Below are 23,969 nucleotides of genomic sequence, written 5' to 3' on the forward strand. Positions count from 1 at the left end.
TGAGGTTGGCCCAGGATCGGACATTGTTTCATTCTGCTGTGCATGGGGTCGCTATGAGTCAGTTCCAACTCGATGGCACCTGACAACAACAACAATAATATGTCCAACAGTTACTGTTACTCTCGTGAGAGGTCAGCGAGTTGGTGTAACTTACAGTGACCCTATGTACAACAGAATGAAACACTGCGCAGTCCTGCGCCATCCTCACAATTATTGTCATGTTTGAGCCCATTGTTGTTGTCTCCCTGTCAATCCATCTTGTTGGGGGGGGGGTCTTCCTCTTTTTCACTGACCCTCTACTTTACCAAGCATGATGTCCTTCTCCAGGGATGGCTCCCTCCTGATAACATGACCAAAGAATGAGGGAGGAAGTCTCACTAACCTTCCTTCTAAGGAGCATTCTGGTTGTACTTCTTCCGAGACAGATTCGTTTGTTCTTCTGGCAGTCTATGATACCTTCAACATTGGTCTCCAACATGTGAGGTTGTTTCATGCCTTAAGACCTATGCACAGGTTGATTTCGTTATCCATAATGCCTCCATCTCCACCTCCACATGCCTACAGCCGAACAACAAGTTGCCATCAAGTTGACTCTGGCTCGTGTCAGAGTAGAACTGTGTTCCATAAGGTTGGATGATATTTTGGTAGTAGATCACCAGGCCTTTCTTCCACATGCCTAGTGAGCTCCTATTTGTATTTCAGAGTCCAATTCAGACACCTTCCTCCTTTACGCTATTTTTACACTGTATATATATATTTATATTGTATATTTTTCTCTGTAATATCATTAGTTTTCCCACTGGACTGTGAGCTCAGTGAAGACCAAGACCTTACTTGTTGCATCTTCATCATAAGCCTATTGTGTTCATACATCTATGAATTCAACAAACACTTCCTGAAAGCCTGCCATAGGTCAGGTGCTATGTAAGACACTAAAGAAAGCTACAACAGTGATCAAGACCAGCACAGTGGAGATCAGGAGGAGGGAGAGAAGCAGGCTATGAATTTCCTGCTTCCCCCCCCAAAAGGGCAATCTTCCAAAGATATATTTGATGCAGATGTGGTGAGCATAAGTTGAACATATATCTGCCTCAATGTATTCTTATGGGTGTTGTTCATTAGATAACTATCCCTCTGTGCCTCACTTCACTGGAAGAGAGCTATCAGAAGAAGTCAGAGGGCAGCTTTTCAGACTCAAAACCCGCCACAAGTGTGTGTCTATGGGACTGCAGAGATAGCAAAGGAGGCATGCCCAGGGCTCATTATGCTGCTGTCTTACTGTTGACCAGCACTGATGGAATATGGACTGCAGCTACATCCTGAGAACTGGTGCATCTGGGACTGTGAACTGAATCCACTGAGACAGTGATGTGTGTGGAGACCCAACCTATACATGCAGTCCAAGGAACACAGCTGGTAGGGACTCACCACACCTGAAGTCTCCCTCAGGGGGACAAGGCAATGCAGGGCGTGGAGAAGTCAGCAAGGTTTATAAGACAGAGGCAATGTGATTCAGCAGAATCCTCAATGCAAGTGAGCTGTTGATATTTGGGGAAAGTTCCAAACACGTACTTAGGTTAAATGTGAGGTCAGGAAGGAGCCTGATTGCATGTCAAACCAGGCAGGGCAATAAGAGGGCATGGGTGTTTATATTGAGTTTGTTGGTTATTCCCCAATATTTAGTCTCCTTTTCTTTCATAGAACCTCTAAGTTTTTGCTGGGTACATCCTTGCCATTTTCAGCCTACTTTGAAAGGAAATGTGGCCATGTCAGTAAGTTCTGGCTAGTGGGGGGAGGAAGAAGTGGTGTGCACAACTTCTGGCAAACAATAGTTAAAAGAGGAGGTGTTATCTTCTTGCCAGCTGGAATGTACATGCAATGGTTGGAGCTACAGCTGCCATTCTGGATGCTGTGATGACTTTAGAAAAATAAGGCAACCATGAAGGGATAAGACAAAAGAGGGCACTGTGGAATCACACCTCCTGGACCTGATCTCCCAGAGTTCTTTAATGTGAGACAGAAATATAGTTCTTTCTTATTTGATTATTGTTACTATTATGGATTATTATTTTATTATTATTACCATTACAATTGAACCTAAAGCTAATGTAGAATTAGGAAAAAGGGAGTTGAGAGTTGAGTCAATGAAGGGCCCTATGGCCAATCATTTGTTAAAGTTACTTCTCATGTAAAGTAAACTCACACCATGTTGATTTTTGTGGAAAATGGATTTGGGGGCGTTCCTGGTGAGGAGAGACACCAAGCCAACACATGCAAAAGTTGATAGGTGGCAAAGACAAGCATAAAAAAGGAAACCTAGAGGCACCAGAAATCCTGGGCACTTCTTTGGGGCATCTAGGCCTTTCTATTTAAATGTAATAAAGATTCTAGAGGTGGGAGTGGTTCTACTTACAAATGTCAGTGATCCTTCCATGGGGACACCTGATTAATGGCCTGAGTGGAGAAATCTCCCTGCAGAAGCAAACTCTTAATGAGACCAGAGAACCGTGAGGACTTTGGTCCAGAGGTAAGAGAGTGTGTGTCCTGTCCGGTGTGACTGGAATGGAGCTGGATGGGGCTAGAATGGAGATCAGGGAGATAAGCAGAGGCCAGGCCACAAAAGGCTTCAGAGAACTCAGGGGACAGGATCTCATCCTAGGGCAATGAGGATGCAATCCTAGGTTTAATCAGGACTCCGAGATCAGCTTTCTTTCTAGAAAGACAGCCCTGGCCACAGCATAGAAACCGGATTAGAGACAAGTCAGTCATCTAAGTAAGAGGTGGCTTCTACCAGGGACTGGAAAGAAGGGGAGGGTTTTAGAAAGGTCTAGAAAGTTGAGGGATTAGGAAGAATGAAGGTTCAAGGATGACATCCAGAAGTTTCTGCTTAGGTGCCAGAGAAGGGAGGACCAGCCAACAAAGGACAGAATTTCCCTGTGCACGTCACCCCATGATAGGGCCTTGAGGTGAGATGGGTGTGTGTGTGGGGGGGGGGGGGGAGCGCAATGAGAGTCTACAGCATATCTGGATCTGACCTGATTTCCCTGGCCCCACTTCTCCACCTCAGTCCTCCATTCATCTTTTCTAATCCTCATCTCTAAGTGGAAAAGAGAAAGAAAAGGAGGAGGAGGAAGAAATGACCTTTAGAATTCTCCAGGGAAAGTAGGTCAGAACTTCCCACTGCCTGGATTTTGTCCTTGTCCCCACTTCTAAGCCTTTCATGCTCCAGTCCCAGGAAAATGCAGCATCTACCCCCTACGGAAGTTCTAACAAACACTTGGACTAGGTATCTTTCCATTTTCCATTATTTAAAAACGAATGCAAAGTCACAAAAGCATTCTTTCCAGCGACCCCCAACCCTCTCCAACTGATGCCATCTAACTCACAAATAAGAAAACAACAAAGCAAGTTTGGAGAAACAGCCCATTGGGTGAAGCTTTTCCCAACAGGGAAGATGAATACTGAGAAAGTAACTAATGAAGTTTGACTTATGTAAAGGTAGCTTAAGTTGCAAGGATAAAGAGTGTAGGCACATACAAATCTTAAATGTAAATGCATGTCACCCAGATTTTAAATAATGAGTTCCCTTTTCTTGGAACTCATTACATCTGAAGCCGAGGATGCAGGCCAAGGCGAAAATAAAGCATAAATCTATCATTTAGCTTTATCATGTAGAAAGGATTTGAAACCTCCAAAAGGTGGCAGGAACAGCTTTTAAATCCTGCCTTTTCTCTGCCCCTGTCTACCTTTCACAGCCATTCTAATTAACTGCAGCACAAGTGTCAAGCTAGAGAACCACAGCCAAGATGTGGTAGGAGCCTGGGCTGCAGAGCTCACAGGGGGACCGCTTGGTTTTTACTATTATGTAATGCCGGAGTCAATCACATGGACTGTCTTGGGGGAGACCCCACTTAAATTAACACAAACTTTGTTTTCTTCAAAGTAAAATGCAGGAAGAGGCGAATACATTTGAAAATTAGGAGGAGGAATAGGCTCATTTGTTGAAGATGTTCATGGTCTACAAGCTAAGATTTCCTAATGTTTAGGGTTAAGAGTGAGGAGCTTTGGCCTTATCTCAAGTCACTCAACCACCATGGAAAAATACCTTGGTAAAGGGTCACACACAAGTTAAAAAAAAAAAAAAAATTAATTTGAAAAGTGTCACACGCTCATCTTCACTTAAGCTGATATTAAAATTGTATGTATTCACTTTACTATAAAACAGGGGATTTAGAGGAAAAGGTGGTCTCTTTAACTCTTACTCCATTTGTAGGTCAGAGTTTTAGAAGACCATAAAACAATGGGAAGTGGGTTGCTGGCTATATATATAGAACTTAAGACGAGGAAGTCTGTGGACTCTAAATCAGAAACTGTGCATCTCCCAGAATCAGGGGAAAGATGGCAGATGAATTACTGATCTAGAAGACTTTAAGCTTAAACTGTGTTGGGGAAGATCCAGATGATACTATATGAGTATGCCCCAGGAAAAAACACCAAAGTCCTATACTTCCCAGGAAAAAAACCCAGGCAAGATAATTATTGTTGTTGCTATATGCTGTGGAGTCGGTTCCGACTTCAGAGCTACTCTGTACAGGGTTTCCGAGGCTGTAAATATTTACAGGAGCAGAAAGCCTCATCTTTTTCCCGTGGAACAGTTGGTAGTTTCAAACTGCTGACCATGAGATTAGCAGCCCAATTTGTAACCACTCCGCTACCAGGCAAGGTAATTGGTGGTGGTGGTAGTTATGTGCCGTGGAATCAGTTCCAACTCAGCGACCTGGTACAGGGTTTCTGAGGCTGTAAATCTTTAAGGGAGCAGAAAGCCTCATCTTTTTCCCATGGAACAGCTGGTAGTTTCGAACTGCTGACCTTGAGGTTCACAGCCCGATTCGTAACCATTACGTTACCAGAGTTTCTTAGATATGCCTAAATTGGACATAACTTAGAGGACCTACAAACCAACACAGACTGTGGGTAGTACAGTTACCTGGAATCAAAACCCATGGTGGTGATTACCTTTTCACTGGGACTCATAACTACAGATCAGCAATGTAAAGACTGTGCCTTCTCTAAGTTAACAAGTAGCAAACAGCCTGGGCTTATACGTAATTTATGAAGTGGGACCCATTCTTTTTATCTACTTGCCTACACACCTGCCTTTCTAATCTTTTTGATAGATGAGAGTTGGCTCTGCCATGAAGTTGTCCAGGATGGTGGCAGGGCACTATGCATCTTCACTGAAGTGACTAGTCCAGTGGAAGTCACAAATAAGGGAAGCAAGGTGTAAGCCAAGGGAGATTGTTCAAACCAAGTTACTAAATCTAAAATCCCAATGGAATGCGCAAGTCAGGAAATGGAGCCAAAATGGATGAAGAACTCAGAGGCCCTGTTGATGAAGGTCAAAGACTGCAACCTTCAGTGTGGATTATGCCTGAATGTGATGAAATTTAAGAACCCTCACAACTGGACCAAAAAACATCATGACCAATGAAGAAAATATGGAAGTTGTCACTGCTTTAATTCTACTTGGATCAATAATCAGTATCTATGAAAAAAGCAGTCAAGAAATCAAATGAGATGTTACATTGGGCAAATCTGAAGCAAAAGATTTCTTTAAAGTTTCAAAATGTCAAGATGTCACTTTGATGATTAAGATGTGCCTGACCCAAGTCATGAACTTTTCAACTGCATCATATGCATGCAAAATCTGGACAATGAAAACTGGAGAAGAATTGATGCGTTTAGATCATGGTGTTGGTGAAGAATGCTGATGATACAGTGGACTTCTAGAAGAATGAACAAATCAGTGTTAGAAGAAATACAACCAGAATGATCCTTAAGACAATGACACTTTGGCTTCCTTACTTTGGACACATCATTAGGAAAAATCAACTGCTAGAAGAGGACATCACCTTTGGCAACATAGAGGGTCAGTAAGAATGTCTCTCATACTTTGGACATATTATCAAGTGGGACCAGTCTCTGAAGAAGGATATCATGTTTGGCAAAATGGAGGGTCAGAGAAAAAGATGACAACCCCAAATGAGATGGACTGGCACAGTGGCAGCAGCCATGGGTTCAAACATAGCAACAATTGTGAGGTTGGCGCAGAACGGGGCACTGTTTTGCTCTGTTGTGCAGAGTATTGCTAAGAGTCAGTGCTGACTTGATGGCACCTAATAACAACAACATAAACCTAAAGGTAGCAACATGGTACATGAATTAAGTCAAAAGAGGATACAGAAATGAACCCAAGATATCTAGAGAGAGCAGTCAATTAAGTTCTAATCATTGTTAGACTATTTACTAGAAACTAGGTATCCATTGATCCTAAAATGTCATGGCCAGGGCTCATCAGCAAATGAGTCTTCATGAATCTTGCAGTTCCCTAGACTGACCCTGGAGTGTGGTGGTTAGGAAAGTCAACAGAGGACAGAATGCCAATTCTAGTTTTGTTCCATCCCTTTTCTTTCTCTGGAACCAGATGCAGGTCACTACAGCTGACAACTGTGAATGTCAGAAAACCAGAATGTATTGATTAATCAAGGCATTTGGCAATGTCTCTCAGGAAATTCTTGCGGACAAGATGGAGAAATGCAGACCAGATGACAGTATAATTTGGGAGACTCATGAGTTGGCTGAAAAACTCAAGAGTTTTCTCAAAGAGTACTAATGGAAGGAGGGAGGGAGGCATCCAGTGGCCTGCCAAATGGTTGTGTTGCTGGTTCTATTCTATGCCTCACCACTATGAGTGACTTAGATACAGAGATAGAAGGAATGCTGATCACAACTGCAGATGATTTAAAGATAGGAGAATGAATTAATATGGTGAAACCAAGATTGAGAAATTAGCAAATATCAAACCGACTGTAATGGATTGGAATGATGGGCTAGAGTCAATGAGATGGAATTGGATAGAGATAAATGTGAACTCTTTCAGTTTAGTTCAAACACTCAATTGCATGAACACAGGATTGAGAAGATCTGAACTGACAACCATTCCCTTCAACAAAAACTGATATTTTAGTTGATTACAGTAAAAAAAAAAAAAATCTGACAGTTTGACATGGCTGCTAGAAAACCTGATGCAATCTTTGATTACATTAATAGAAATCTAACATCAAAATCAATGGAAAGAAATTGTCCTTATTCTGTTCTAGTCAGACATCTGGACTGGCATAGTGCCTCACCAAAAGACAGCATTCAACAAATACTTGTTGCACAGATGAATGAATGGATACCACATTTTCAGATGGACCTTGGAACTGAGATGGTAAGGGATCTGGAGACTTAGAAGAGAAGGCTGAACAAACATGAAGGGTTTACCCTGGAAATGACTAAGAAGACCCACATGAGAGCTGCTTTCAAATATCTGAAGAAATTTCACATTTGGTTTTGCTCTGCAGGAGTAGGGGAAAGAAACTCAGGGTCAAGGGTTAAAAGATACACAGAGATAAACTTGACTCAAGTGGAAAATGAGAAATGTTCAACAATCAAAGGTAGCGGTTGCAAGGTCCCCCCCCCAACCCCCACCTCAGTAAAGATATTAGATGTGGAATGATATGTATCACAGGACTTCTAGTGTTTCAGAATCTCTTATCTGCATACATGGAGAGTTAGGTCTTGCAGATACCTTGCAATGGTAACGCTGTATGAGAGATGATTCTGTCATGCTTCTGGTCTTATTCCTGCAGCTCCAAATAAGCTTCCAAGTGGGGTAGGCTGCCAACATGCAGGGTTTCATGCCAGCCAAACTTGGCCATGGATTTCAAAGCAGCTGCTAACAAAAGAACCTGGCCTACACTCCAGGATGGCAGTTCATGAATGGTAACTTTGTGAAAGGAGGTTCAATTCTGATTTGTTTGTTTAATTTCCCTCAATACAAAGAAGCAGGGAAGAAAAGAAAGCTGACAGTGCCCATATGGCCTCATCAGGGTAGAAGAAGAAAGCCCTGCTTGGAAATTGCGATCAAAAGTGCACTCCAACCCTGAAGTTTCTGGAGCATATTTTTATTTCTTAACAAACATCAAATTAAAGACTCTTAGATAGGGTCACTAAGCATCAGGATCAACTTGATGACATGGGTTTGAGTTGGGTGTGGTGCTGTAAGGTAAGCACTGACTGCTAACCATAAGCTCAGTGGGTCACACCCACCAGGCACTCCTCAGAAACCCTAGACAGAGTGGTTATGAATTGGAACCTATTCAATGGTACTTAACAACAACAGCAACAGGGGAAGAAAGGCCTGGTGATTTACGTCTAAAAATCAGTCCGTGAAAACCCTATGAACTGCTCACAGCAGTCTGAGCCATCATCATGAGGATGGCCTAGGACCAAGCAGTGTTTCCCTCTATTGTGCATTCATGGGGGTCACCATGAGTTGAAGATTGATGCAATGGCAGCTAACAACAATGACAAAATCAGAAAGACATGCCTCTTTCAACAGGACGAGAGATTTACTATTGACACTGGTAGTCGTATTTAATACTGATGGAACCAACAGATCCCACTATGAAATAATGTTTTACTAAAGAGAATTGAAAGTTCTGAAGGGCCATAAAGTGTTTTAGCCCACCTCGAAGAGAGTCTCCAAGAAGTTCTGGTAGCGTAGTGGTTATGAATTGGGCTGCGAACCACAAGGTCAGCAGTTCAAAACTACCAGCTGTTCCATGGGGGAAAGATGAGGCTTTCTGCTCCCGTAAAGATGTACAGCCTCAGAAACCCTGTACAGGGTTACCATGAGTCAGAACTGACTCCATGGCACTATAACAACAACAACAACAAAATAGTCTCCAGTGATCCTTGCATGCTGGTATTCATGTCCTTCTATAATTCCCTCAAATGTTGAATAGGCCTAACCTGTATACCCATTAAGTGATGGGGTGTAACATTCAAGTCTATGTTATAGAAGACATTGTGGCTTCTACCTTGTGCTTTGTTTCTATCATTTAGGGAAAGCCAGATGCTGTATTGAAGCGACACCCATGTGCCCCTGTAGAGGTCCATGTGTTGAGGAACTCAGGCCTTCTGTCAAAAGTCAGCAGCAATTACTAGCCAGGTGAGGACGCAGGTCGTCGACCTCTAGTTAAGCCTTTAGATGAGTCTAGGACCAGCTAACACCTTAATTAGAACCTCCTCAGAGTCCCTGAGTCAGAACCATCCAGTTAACCTTGCAAATTCTTGACCCACAGAAACTTCATGGGATAATAAGTGTTTATGATTATTTTAGTTCACTAAATTTTGGAATAATTTGCTATACACCAATAGATATTTGTTGTTGTTGTCAGGTGCCATCAAGTCAGAACCGACTCATAGCAACCCCATGCACAGCAGAATGAAACAATGTCCGATCCTGGGCCAGCCTCACTACCGCTGCCACATTTGAGTCCATCAATGATGCCACCTGGCCAACCCATCTCGTTGGGGGTCTTCCTCTTTTTCTCTGACCCTTCACCTTACCCAGCATGACATCCTTCTCCAGCAACTGTTCCCTCCGGACAGTATGTCCAAAGTATATTACAGAGGAGCTAATATAAGAACTGCAATTAGTAAGACTAAAGTTTTTCTTTGTCCCTACTAAGGGAACCAGCATGGATGAAATGGGGACATAGGAAACTGTACAGAAGGCAACAGGCTTGATTTGACCTTCCCAGGGCTGACTTTACTGCACAATGAATGATTAGGTAAACAACTCGAGCAAACTGAACTCCAGTTTGGTCCTTGACCAGAAACCAACTCGGTAAAGTGACCTTAATATTAAATACCAGAGACAGCTGAACTGTACTCAAACAGGGAGCATTTGTCATTGTCACAAGGTAGCTCTTTTCTATTTTCATTAGTAAAAGATAACCACCAACCCAGTGAGAGAAAGGTCAGAACTCAGCCCCAAGGTCAAGGCTGAGAAGTATCTGTTGACTTTAAGTGGTACAGGATAAATCAGCTCCCATAGAGTCTGGGCATTCCTGTCAGCTTCTCATGCGGGCGCAGGACTTGAGGACTCATAAACCAAGCTACTGTTACCACCGTGTGCACATCCAGCCACATGTCCTTCAGTCCTGCTGGCGGCCGGAGGCATAATAAATACAGTGTGGAATGTCCTCCAGTCCATTAATTTGGGGGAGCAGGCATGGTACTCAAGTGCCTTTTAATATATCATTTTAATCTACTCCTGGAGTTATCTGGGGCCAGTGGCATGCTTAAAAAAATATAGGAAATGTGCCTTTCTTCTCCTCCTTACTTGTCTACCTATGTTTCTGTGGATGCTGGCAGGTGATTTATTTCTTCTATTAGTACGAGTAGGCTCAGAACAATTGGCCTAGCATTTCAACCTCTTAGGGAATCCATTGGGAATACTCCAGGAAGAAAACGGCCATCAATATTGTGGGCTGCAGAGATCAGAGGGCAGAGTGGAGACAGCTCCAGAGAAACATGAAAAGACGCCACAGAACTTCTGAAGGAGAGACAACAGTGGGACTAGAAGTAGGAAGTCACAGGTAGCCGGAGGTCGAAGATGCTGCCACTCTGGAGTTGCAGATGTATGGATGAGTGCAGTGGAGGCGAACTCAGCTCAAGGCAGTGTGGTATTGAATTTATAGACTTTAAAATGGTTAAAAGATCCCCTGAAATAAAGCATAACTGGCCTATAAGGTTGTTGTTAAGTGCTGTCAAGTCTATTTTGACTCCTAGTGACATCATGTGATAAAGCAGAACTGCCTGGTAGGATTTCCCAAGCTGTCATCTTTATGGGAGTAGACGGTGAGATCTTTTTCCCATGGAGCCATCAAGTGGGTTCAAGTCACTAAGCTTTTGGTTAATAGCCAAGCACTTCACCACTGGCTTCCCAAAAGCCATTAATATGTCTGTTACTCCATAGTGGTTACGAATCGGGCTGCTAATCTCACAGTCAGCAGTTCGAAGCTACCAGTTATTCCACAGGAGAAAGATGAGGCTTTCTGCTCCCATAAAGATTTACAGCCTCGGAAACCCTGTACAGGGTCGCTATGAGTCGGAACCAACTCCACGGCACATCACAACAACAACAAACTCTCCAGTTCACAGCCCCACATAATGGCCTAATCCTATATAAAGCCCATCTATGATTGCGAAGTAGAATTGGGTGTTCTATGTACCTGAATATAAATCATTGATATGTTGGAATGAACATTAATAAGCTGAAATTAAAAGCTGAACGATACTCACACAGGGAGCATTCGCCATTGTCACAGTTAGCCCTTTTTCTATTTCCACGAGTCTACCACCAGCCCAATGAGAGAAGAGCCAGAACTTAGACCCAAGATCAATACTGGAAAGTATCTGTTTATATATACTTTAAGTATGAAGATTATGGCTGATTTTTACTTTGGGTATGTCTGTATGTGCATGTCCTTTTGAATTTTTCAATTTAAAAAAGAATCTAAAAACCTAACTCTTATAAAAATAAACAAAAAAACCTAACTCTTGCTTCACATCTTTTGTTCTATGCAAAACATACAACTGTTTGAGGAAAACTTACAGAAGAAATAGTTCAACTGACCCTGCTCCAAGCACGGTGAGCTCTGGTAGCTTAGTGGTTACGAACCGGGCTGTGAACCTCAAGGTCGGCAGTTCGAAACTACCAGCGGTTCCATGGAAGAAAGATGAGGAGGTCTGCTCCCGTAAAGATTTAAAGCCTTGGAAACCCTGTACAGGGTCTCTATGAGTTGGAACCGACTCTACGGCACATAACAACAACAACCACGGTGAACAGACCAAACCCACGCCTGAGAACAGTAAAGCTCTTTGCTGGGGGGGCCAGGCCAGGGCATGTTGACTAGAACAAAATGAAGAGGATGACCACTACTCAAAGGGGATCAACAAAGGTAAATTTAGGAATTCATGAGGAGCTATCTAAAGCATACCTTTCTGTTCATTCCAACAGGAATTGCCAACTATTCTCAATAAAAGCTTTAAAGACAAAGATAATCTAGGACATCAATGACTATAAACATCAGGATCAAGCCGAGAAAATTCCATCTGAACATTCATCAAGTTACAGAATTTGTGACTGGGCTACCTTAGTATTATCATTGTAAGTGAATACCAAATTCAAGTTTTTTGAGGCATAAATAAGCTCCTTTATAAAATTCTGAGGACTTGTGGTGTGGGGCTTTAGGATAAGCACTGGATTGTGAACCACAAGATCAGCAGTTCAAACCCATCAGCTGCTCCTCGGAAACCCTGGACAGGATCACTGTGAGTTAGAATCGACTTGATGGCACTTAACAGCATATAAGCATGAATCTGCAAAATTTCACAGGATAAGGACAGAAACGCAGTCAATGATTTTTCCATTAATGTCTAATGATGAATATAGGACATTTTCATCTTTTCGAAAGTCCTACGATGTCTTAGTGTTTTGAAACATGACAATTACATAATTAGTTAGCATTTGCCTTGTGCTCTATAATTCACAAAGTACTTCTGGCGTCCTAGATTATTTGAGCTTAATAACAATCCTAAGAGGTAAGCAAAGGGTTTTTACAGGTGAGGAAACAGATGTGTAGAAGTCAACCAATGCTCATTGAGTGCCTACCTATATAGGATCGCTATGAGTCAGAACAACTCAACAGCACTAAATAAAACAACCAGGTACCCTGAGGTCACTGGGTGGCACTTGGCAGTTTGAATCCACCTAGCAATACTGCCAGAAGTCATGCTGGCCCAATGGTTAAAGCACTCTGATGCTTACTGAAAAGCTGGAGGCTCAAATCCACCCATGGGAGAAAAAACCTGGTGATCTGCTCCCACAAACATTAACAATCACTAATTAGCCCTCGGACCTTGCCCAAACTGCTGTGTGCCTCAGTTTTCCCATCTGGAAAGTGAAGATCATAATAGGAACTACCCAATTCGGATGGTTTGCGGATTGGTTGAGATGATCGGGTAATGTACTGAGCAGAGCACCTCACTTATCATCACTATTGAGAAACAATGGCACTCCTTTCCATTTAGCAAATGTGACCATCTAGGCATCTTTCCCATCTTACCCATCCCTTAAGGCAGCTAGCTCCTTGGATTGCTGGAAAAAATTCTCCCCAAAGTGGAGGAAACTATGTTGGGAAAAGAGATGCATATGATTGCCTTAAAATCTGAGGAGAAAGCGAACACACAAGGTGGAAGCCAAACCCAACCCGACCCACTGTTGTTGAGTTGATTCTGACGCCTAGTGACCCTGTAGGACAGACTGGAGCTCCCCACAGCGTTTCCAATGCTACAAGTCTGTGTGGAAGCACATTGTCATACTTTCTCCCACATACTGGCTGATGGTTCAAAGTGCCAGCGTTTTGGTTGGCAGTTGAGCGCTTAGCCACTCCGCTACCAAGACTTCCTCCACAAGGTGGAAGATAGGTGAATAAGCATGGTATGTTTCCTTAGCGCTCTTAGGTTGCTTAACAGGAGGCACTGAAAACACATTTATTTAAATAATCCAAAAGTAAGGTATAAGAGGGAAAAGCAATCAAAAACAAATACTGCAAAATGACATTGCCATGCATACAAAACAGGCGCTGTGGCGTGGCTTCCAACTTACGGAGATCCCACGAGTATTAGAATAGAAGTGTGCTCCACAGGGCTTGTAATCATGTAATCAATTCATGATAGAAGTGTGCTCCACAGGGCTTGCAATGGCTGATTTTTCCGAAGCACATTTCCAGGTCTTTCTGCTGAGTTGACTTTGGGTGGACTTGAATCTCCAACCTTTTGGTTGGCAGCTGAGTATGATAACCTTCTGCACCATCTAGAGACTCTGTTCATACTAGGAGATTCTGATTAAGGGAATCAAAGCTTGATCTGGTTTACAAAAGGTGGTTTAGTCTAAAGGTCATCGGGTCAAAGTGGGCTGCGCTTTACCCTTGGTCCTCTGGCAGGCTCAGGAAGAAAGGAACATCAGTGAAATGAGTCAGACATCAATAGCTGTTGCCCAGAGAAATGACAGGACCTACAGGGGCTGCTGGGATATGTGTTGCTTCTTGCTGCACTCCGGGGTCAGTTTGTCTTTAGCACCTTCCACCTCCCTTTCACTATTGACCTGCATCAAATTTCTGCCCTCTCCTGAAGTGCTCCTATTTTTTCCTCCTACCTCTCAGCCCAAACGGGGTTCATCTGGAATGGATTACATCCACAAAAGTGCACTCCTATAAGACCAGTGTGTCATGCTGAAGGTGAGAATAGCATTTGATGGCAAGCCAATTCCTTAGGTCAAAGGAATGCACCCCTAGTGATAGGCATCAGGCTGATGGTATACAGCCCCACCTGAAGGGACAGCTACCTGGAGGATAGTGTGGGTCTCCACCGTTCCTGAAGTAGCAAGGTCAAGGGGTAGGTAGCTGGTGGAGATGTGGGACATCCACTCCATCATACGCTCCCTCAGCCTCCCCAAACCCTCCATTTCAACATGTATGGAGTCATCATGTGTCTTCAATTCGGGGCAACCCCATATGTGTCAGAGTAAAAGTGTGCTCCATAGACTGTCCATAGCTGATGTTTCCAAGTAAATCTCCAGTGCCTCTGAGTGGACTTGAACCTCCAACTTTTTGGTTGTTAACTGTTTGCACCACACAGGGATACCCCACTTCAACATACAGCCCTAGGCAAACACCATACGCTCTACAACGAAACAGCTATAAAACAAGTGCCAGGCATTGCTTTCCAGCCTCTTGCCACACCAAGCTCATCTGACATAGACATTCCACTGTGGTCACTGATTCAAGTATGGAAACCTTCCAGTCTGCTCTGCACCAGGCAGAGGGGACAGCAAAGTTCCAATTTCTCCTGAACCGCATCTCTGTCCCACTGCCAACCTCCAAAAAGCACACCCAGAACCAGAACCAGAACGATGCCTCATCCCAGAAGAACCAGTTAGGAACTTACCAATGGAAGAATTTGTTGTTGTTGTCAGGTGCCATCGAGTCAGAACTGACTCATAGCGACCCCATGCACAGCAGAACGAAACAATGTCCGATCCTGGGCCAACCTCACTACCGCTGCCACACTTGAGTCCATCAATGATGCCACCTGGCTGATCCATCTCATTAGGGGTCTTCCTCTTTTTCTCTGACCCTCCACCTTACCCAGCATGACATCCTTCTCCAGCGACTGTTTCCTCCGGACAATATGTCCATAGTATAAGAGACGAAGCTTAGCCATCCTGGGTTCCAAGGAGCACTCTGGTTGCACTTCTTCCAAAACAGATCTATTCGTTCTTTTGGCAGTCCATGGCACTTTCAGTATTCTCCTCCAACACCACAACTCAAAGGCATGAATTCTTCTACGACCTTCCTTATTCACTGTCCAGCTTTCACATCCATAAGAGGCTATTGAAAACACCATGGCCTGGGTCAAGGGCACCTTAGTCCTCAAGCTGACATCTCTGCTCTTCAATACTTTAAAAAAGTTCCTGTGCAGCAGATTTGCCCAATGCAATACGTCGTCTGATCTCTTGACTGCTGCTTCCGTGAGTGTTGATAGTTGATCCAAGAAGAATGAAGTCCTTGACAACTTCAATCTTTTCTCCGTTGATAAGAATGTTGTTTATTGGTCCAGTGGTGAGGATTTTTGTTTTCTTGACATTGAGATGTAATCCATATTGAAGGCTGTGCTCTTTGATCTTCATAAGTAAATGTTTCAAGTCCTCTTAACTTTCAGCAAGCAAGGTTGTATCATCTGCATATCGCAGGTTGTTAATGAGTCTTCCTCCAATCCTGACGCCATGTTTTTCTTCATAGAACCCAGCTTCTCGTATTATTTACTCAGCATACAGGTTGAATAAGTATGGCGAAAGAATACAACCCTGTCTCACACCTTTCCCAATTTTAAAACATTCAGTGTTCCCATGTTCTGTTCGAACAACTGCTTCTTGGTCTAGGTACAGATTTCTTAGAAGTACAATTAAGTGTTCTAGAATACTCATACTTCTCAATGTTGTCCATAGCTTGTCATGATCCACACAATCAAAAGCCTTTGCATAGTCAATAAAGCACAGGTAAACATCCCTCTGGTATTAATGGAAGAATACCATGCTCCAAATAATCTGCAGGTGAGTGGATATTTTTGGATGGCAAAGATGGGTGTAGGAAGGGACACAGAGTCTCAAGACCCTCAAATCAAACCAGAGATGATTCATATGAAATGTCAAAGCTTTGTTATTGTTAGGTGCTGTTGGGTCAATTTCAACTCATAACAACTCCATGTGACAGAGTGGAACGGTCTAGAAGTCATTTGTACGAGAGAAGATCATCATGTCTTTCTCCCATGGAGATACTGAGTGGGATCGAACCACCAGCCTTTCAGTTAGCAGTTGAGCGCTTAAGCAGTGTGCTACCAGGAATCCTTATCAAAGCTGTAGAAGGATCTCAGAGGCTCCTGGTGTTGGAAGGAGCATGGACTTATTCCTCGTGTCCTCATGGTCCCCACAGAGCTTTGGTGCTTTTATTTATTATTATTATTTTATTGATTTTTTTATTATTTTATTTATAGTTTAGTGTGGCTTAGCAACAAAATTCTTGTGCATTTTGATCCTCTTTGGAATGACCATAGTGTCACCAAGGGAGAGGATGGGAGGGAGTAGGGCAGAGAGAGGGGAACTGAGTTGCTTAGATCACACTGAGAAAGTCATCTTTTCAATTACCTTCCTGACCACTTAGAATGCATTTTAACATGGGCTGTGCTTTTCCTGGGATGTTTTTGCTTTGAACTCCCAGACTTCCCTTCAATGTGAGTTGCCATAATATGAACCAGATTTTTTTTTCTCTCACTCTCTCTTGTTTGCTTAAAAGGCGTTAACTATAAATTAGAGTATCTTAAGAGCAAGATGTCACACGTGGGGCCTCAGTCTTCTTGGTCCTGGAGCCCCACAGCTGGGAGAAGGGCCAGGCCGCCTTTTCCGTTGGCCGCCAACCTCCAAGACCCAACCCAGGGATGATCCCACCCTCCTTTCCAGAGCTATCCAGTTACATCAATGTACAGAAACTGCCTTGTTTGACTCAAGCATTACGTTTTATTCCTTTTTTTTTTTTTTAATTTTCCCCTAGAGCAGCAAGAGAAGGAAGAATGGGTTTTTAATGTACATTTCTTTGGAGTTATTTTCCATGCAGTTCTTTTGCTCTAAGGGGCATTCACCCAGCATGGGCACTAAGGCTCATTTGTACCAAGGAATCCTGGTGGCACGGTGGCTAAGTACTTGACTACCAATGGAAAGGTCAGTGGTTTCAATCCACCATCTGCTCTGTGAGAAAAAAATACGTGGTAGTGGAATCTTGAAAAGATTGTTGTTGTTGTTAAGTGTTGTCAATTTGGTTCCAATTCTGTATAGGGTTTCTGTGTTATTAAAAAAAAAAATCTTCATGGGAGCAGAAAGTCTCATCTTTCTCCTGCAGAGTGGATGGCGGGCTCAAACTGTGGACCTTGTGGCTTACAGTCCAGTGCTTATCATATAGAACCGCCATGCTCCCCTTGATGAGATTACAGCTTTGAAAATTCTCTGGGGTAGTTCTACCCTGTCTTACAGGGCTGCTAGGAATCAGAATCCACTTGATAGCAAAGAGTTTGTTAATATTTCTTATCCTACATGCCCTTGCTTGGAAGAGATGCCTTATTGTTGTTAAGTGTTGTTGATTCGGATCCAACATAGAGAATCTGTATAGGGTTTTCAAGGAGCAACTGGTGGGTTTGAACCACTGACCTTGTGATTAGTAGTCCAGTGCTGATCCTACAGCACCACACCAGGACTCCTGGAAGAGATGCCTAGAGAGTTTTATCTCTGGGGGTTGGCAGCAGATGGCTGTGAAGGCAGCAGTCACCATAGTGCAATTTATTAAATACATCTATAAGTCCTGGTGTGGCGCTGTGGGTTAATGTGTCAGACTGCAAAGCTGTTCAAACTGCTAGGTTGGTGGTTCAAGCTCACCAGCTGCTCCTCAGAAACCCTATGCAGGGTTGCTGTGGGTCAGAATGGACTCGACAGCACTTCACAACAACATACATTAGATTGGAGTCCTGGTGTGGCACTGCGGGTTAATGCTCTGGACTACAAGATGGGTAGAACTTCAAGGTCGGTGATTCAAAGTGCACTAGATGCTCCTTGGAAACCCTATTCAGGGTTGCTATGGGTCGGAACCAACTCAACAGCACTTCACAACAATACATTAGATTAAGGAGCCCTGGTGGCATAGTGGGTTGCAAACTGAAGGTCAGAGTTCGAATCCACCAGCCACTCTGCAGGAGAAAGATGAGACTTTCTGCTTCCATAAAGATTTACAGACTTGGACACCTTATACAGGGTCGCTATGAGCCAGAACCGACTTGACAGCATGCAGTCACCACTACCACCATTAGATTAGGGAGCGTAGTGGCTCTCTCTTTAGGACAAACACTGGACTGTGAACCATAAAGTTGGCAGTTCGAGCCCACTCACCGCTATGTGGGAGAAAGATAAGGCTTTCTGCTCCCACAAAAGATTACAGTCTCAGAAACCCTATATATAGTTGGAATTTACTCAATAGCTTTCAACAACAACAACCACATACATGTAGATTCTCATCAGAGACTCCTCACAACTGACATGCCCACATCCATCCATGTCAGAATATCATGCCTTCAGGGTGCTACACACCAATAAGGTGGATGCTTTGTATTTTAAGACTTCCAAGTTCACAATTATTATTCAAGGCCAAAATTTAGGCAGCATTCAATGACTATCCAGCTGTTTACCAGGCAGAGTACTAAACAACTTCACATCTGCTAACACATGGGGTCACCATGAGTTGGAAGCAATCTGGTAGCAACAGGTGAGGAGCTCTGGAATATCACTACCCAATGTCTTATTCACCTGTGGTCGGTAACGCCATGTTGCTCTGGGCCCTCCACACACTGAGACATGTAAGAGCAAAAGATACAACAAATTAGCTCTTGAAGCCCATTTCACACAGAAGAGTCTTTCAGCAAAACATTTAAGACTTGTAAGAACTATGTACTTCAGAGAGAGAAAATTTCACTTTGAATTCTAAACGGGCTGGAGAATCAACAAAGTTGAGATCTGAACACAGACACTCTGCTTAGAGAGGGGGTATGCTATCACATTGGGGCACTTTCTTGCCACAAGGGGGCAGGTAGGAAGCCCTTCAAGGACTGGGAGTGGAGCAGAGAGTCAGAGGAGTGAGCGGAAGTACAGTTCAAGTACAGAACCTTTTCCTTCATTATAAGTAGCCCATGCAGTCCAGAGTAGAAATAGGAGGTGAGCAAGTGGAGCTTCCAGAAATCTCTTGAACCCATAAGCCAAGGAAAAATGACAGTGGGACAACCACTTCCCTAAGTGTCCCCAGCAACCTGGGACAGTGTAGGAGACAAGAGGCTGTTAAGTCTTAGTGAAGAAAGGAACTAAGACCATGGCCTAGACGCCAGCACATGACTATGTGAGAAGGAAGGGGCGGAGGTGGAGGGCCTGAACTGGGGGCCTCGTGGGATGCGGTGAGCCTGTGGGCATCAGCAAAGGCTTGGGGGTAAAGCTGAGCTAGTGAGGTGGGTGTGAAGGAGGATTGGAGTCCTCAAGCCTTCTTGTGGAGAGAAACTAGAGAACTGTGCTGAGAAAGTAGAGTTAAATGAGCAGCAGACATGGGAACAGATGCTGAGAAGATAGAAGAGCTGTCCAATGAACATACAGTACAAACTACAGTTTCACCACTCAGCAAGAAAGGGCAACAGGGGGACCAAGACCTCATCCTCAGTGCCATTACACCATATGCATGTCTGCATCACTCAGACTCCATCTGGGAGAACGGACAGAATAAGGGGGGAAAGGGGAGAAACTCAGAGAGAGGGATGATTTTACTGAAAGAGAGCGTTTGCCCAGAAAAGACTTTGATATCAGAAATAAGTCAGTTCTTTAACTGACAAGTTCAAATATCATCCCTAGCCCCTGCATAGAAATGGAGATGTGTGAGATATTTGAGCTCAGTTATGAAGGTGCATCTCGACAGACCCACGTTTGTGGCAGTTTAATTTATACTTGTTGTACTACCTTGGGGCTTTTGTTGTTGTTGAGTGCCATCGAGTCAGTTCTGACCCATAGCAACCCCATATAGGGTGTCCAAGGAGCAGCTGGTTAGCTTGAACCAACGACCTTGTGGCTCAAATTGACTTGGCAGTTCAGTGCATTGTTTTTCATTTTGTGAGCTCAAAGAGTTGAAGTAACTTGTCTATGGGTACACAACTTGTAAGTGACGGAAGCTGAATGTGAATTAAGTTCAAGGTTCTTTCTGTGCTTCTCTGTTCTACTCTCCCCTAATCTTCTTTGAGCAGATCAGCTCTCCTAGGATAATTTGGGCAAGAAAAGAGATCGTCAGCTGCTGGCATTGCTCCCCTCCAGGCCCACTACCACAGGGACCAGCAGGTTGAGTCTCCACCTCTTTTCCGAGTCTGTGAAGCAAGATGAGCATATGAGGCAATATGAGCATGCAGCTCCATGACTCATTAACACCACCTCCCTGACCTGGCCTGGGTTACAGAGAGACCCTTTTGACTATACTTCTGTATTTGTGCAACACGCATAGTGGTTACGAGTGAGGCTGCTAACCTCAAGGTCAGCAGTTCAAAACTACCAGCAGTTCCGCGGGAGAAAGATGAGGCTTTATGCTCCTGTAAAGATTTACTGCCTCGGAAACCCTATGAGTTGGAACCAACGCCACGGACCATAACCACCACCACCAAAACCTTCCTTCCTTTGGTCCCTCTTTTGACTCCATCCAGATGTACAACTTATACCTCAGTTGGAGACACTTCTAATTCACCTGGATATTTGTCCTAACTCAGAACCTCAATGTTCCTCTTTGTAATGCCACATCATTTTACTGCAGCCAGTAGTTTCTTAACCAACTTTGAATCTAAGTGCTTTTCATCACAAATCCTATTATGTACCTGTGTCTGAAGCTACCCAAAGACTAGACATACACTTTAGCTAATAAATCTTACAGATCCCAGCAGAGTTACAATTACTTGTATTTAATGTTCTAGTCATTTCAGGGCCTGTATTTTTAATGCAAATGAATTTTCTCCTTGAATAAGTCTGAAGCACAGAAACTTTCATTAATCCGTCCAAAGACACACAGTAATAGGTGATAGAATCTAGACTGCAGCCCCTATCTAACTCCAGAAACCATGTTCTTCACTCGGCTATACTAACACATAGAAACAATGTCTAAATTATTCCAAAACTTTGGTCAGTCATTAGAAGAAGAGTTTGACACCATTGTTACTGAATAATATGTGTTTATGAAGTCCTGGTGTGGCACTTCAGGATAAGCACTGGACTGCTAACAACAAGGTGGTGGTTCAAACCCACCAGCTGCTCCTTGGAAATCCTATACAGCATCCTTATGAGTCAAAACTGACTCAGTGGCATCTAACAACAACAACAAAATGTCTAGAAGAAATATTCTACAAGTCTGTCATTCAAGTTACTGACTCAACCCTGCACATAAGCTTTCTTCATGTAAATATGTTGATGAAGTCTCCATTGTGATGAATCTTCCCCTGAGTGACCGTCTCAGAGTATGTGAGCACTAGAAGAGGTACCGCTGGACCGCTGGGGCACCACTGAAGCTGCCCACAGGTGAGGCATACCCAGGTAAGTCTGGTCAATCTGTTACCTAGGGCTGCCCAGCAGAGAGCCGGGATGCAAGAAAGAATGAACAGGAGGTGAGAAGGACTTCTCGGTAATTATCAAACGTGTTAGTCCTCAGTTTTCACGGCCTCTCCTTTGACCTATCCGTCCACCCAGCCACGCCTGAGAACCAAGGATATGTAACTTTTCACCACCTTGATTCAAGAATTTGTCAGTTTCTACCAGGCATTTAGCACCATCCGTCGACTGTTTAACCAACCGATGTACAAGTGCCATCTAGATGTGAGTGGAGGTAACTGCAGGCCATGGTGGGCAAATGTCACTTTCAAGGTCTTTTCTTCATCCTCCCAGAAGTCCTCACAGAGAACGCAGGACAGGCTGTATGGAGTTACTGGTTAAATGGTCCAGACAAAGCACGCTGCTGCTGCTAGATGCTGTTGAGTCTATTGCAACACTAACAAATGATAAAAACAATTGGTTCTGCTTTTGAAGACTTTTCTTGTGTAAGGCTGAAAAGGGGAAGTTAAAAAGTCATGTTTCTATTACCTAAGAGCAGGTGAGGGGAACAGACTAAATGCCCCTAGAATGTTAGGGGAGAGCGACTTGAGATAAGGAAACAGTCTTTGCCACTAAACTTGGACAAACAGCATCTCTCTGGGCCGCACATAATCTTCTCAGCATTCTCAATGAGCGGTTTGAATAATATGATATGAGAGAAGACCGATTTCTAGGCTATAACACAAAACTAACACACAGAAGGTTTTAATGGCTGAGGCTTTATTTCAACTTACTAGATGGAATGAGTGAAGAATACGCTATCTTGAGACCCTGTGAAGGTTTCTAGGGCAGACACTGCTAGTACATGCATGGCATGTAGGCCCCCTGTTCCTTACAACAGAACCCCATAAAACTAAGCCTGAGTCTGGCTAATGAGATATAAGCAGAAATCAAGTAGGTGGGGTTGGTGAGAAACTATTGTTTTCATGAGGAAAATGGGCAGGCTCAGCTGATACAGGCTTTGTGTCCTCCTGCCTGTCCGCATGTGAGCCCATGAGGGGCCAGTGCTAAGGACAGTAAATGAGTCACTGGTTCTCCTCTGCGGTCATTAGTCCATGGTATCTTCCTCTGAAGTTCTTTTTTTAAAAAAATTGTTATAAAAAATATGTATAGACCACTTGTAGCTAATACTACAACGCGAGGGCTGTGACTCAGCAAGCCTCATCTGTCTCCTGTGGAGCGGCTGGTAGGCTCCAGCTGCTGACCTTGTGGTTCCAAGTCCCATGCGTATCCTGCAGAGCCACCACACTTTCCTTCTTTTTTAAAAAACAAAAACCAAAAACCACTTAGGAGTTCTGGTTTGCCACGGCTGCCAGACGACACTGGTGAGAGGGGCCCCGGGTTCGGGGGAGAGAAACTCGCAGGGGAGGCCTTCCTGAGGCGAACCCACATCCTTGCAGCCACCATAAGTCTCGGTACGTCAGAATCTTAAACCCGCTTTTTTGAGAAATCACCGTACTGAGGAACTGCTGGCTTTTTAAGCTTGTGCCCGCCGCAGCGTGAAGCTGCAGCCCAAGCTCCTTTGGGCTTGCGGGGCAGGGCTGGAACCAGCTCATGCGGAGCCTCCGGTGGCGGGGAGCCTCAAACAGGGAGAACCACTGGAGATGGGGGGAGGAGAAGGCGGGGAACATCTGCCCTAGAGTGGGGTTTCGGCACGCACAGTGGGCAGAGAGATGTTAGTTAAAAAACAACAACAACAACAACAACAACAACAACAAACGGACAGGAAAAGAAGAGAGGCGGAGACTGTCTGACGTCATCAGACGTGGACTGTGCCCGCCCGGCCGAGAGGCCTCTACCCCGCCCAATAGAGCTGCGTACACCCGCTCGGGAACTATATTTGGGTCTCTTTTTAGCTGGTTTAGCAGGAGTCCTACCGTGGCTCTGAGGGCTGGGGCGCCACTACAGAGCCTTTTGAACTGCAGGGTTGGGGGTTCAAGCTCACCAACTGCTCCTCAGAAACCCTATACAGGGTTGTTAGGGGTCGCAATCGACTCGACAGTGCCTAACAACCAGGAGAGGAGGGCAGAGTGACCGAAAGAGAGTTAGGACATTAAAGACATACCTACATTAAGCCACAGATTGTCTTCTTCTTCTTATTGTTGTTGTTGTTTTTATAATAATTTTTCTTTCTTTCTTTCTTTTTTCGTATCTTCTTCCTCTTTTTCTCCTTTGACCCACTCCCTCTTTTTTGTGAGTGGAGAATACGGTATTGAGTCTTGTTTTGGCCGGTGCTACATCATTTTCTTCTGGTTTTATT

This window comes from Chrysochloris asiatica, unplaced genomic scaffold, assembly GCF_000296735.1.
Source record: "Chrysochloris asiatica unplaced genomic scaffold, ChrAsi1.0 scaffold00092, whole genome shotgun sequence".
Classification (NCBI taxonomy): Eukaryota; Metazoa; Chordata; class Mammalia; order Afrosoricida; family Chrysochloridae; genus Chrysochloris; species Chrysochloris asiatica.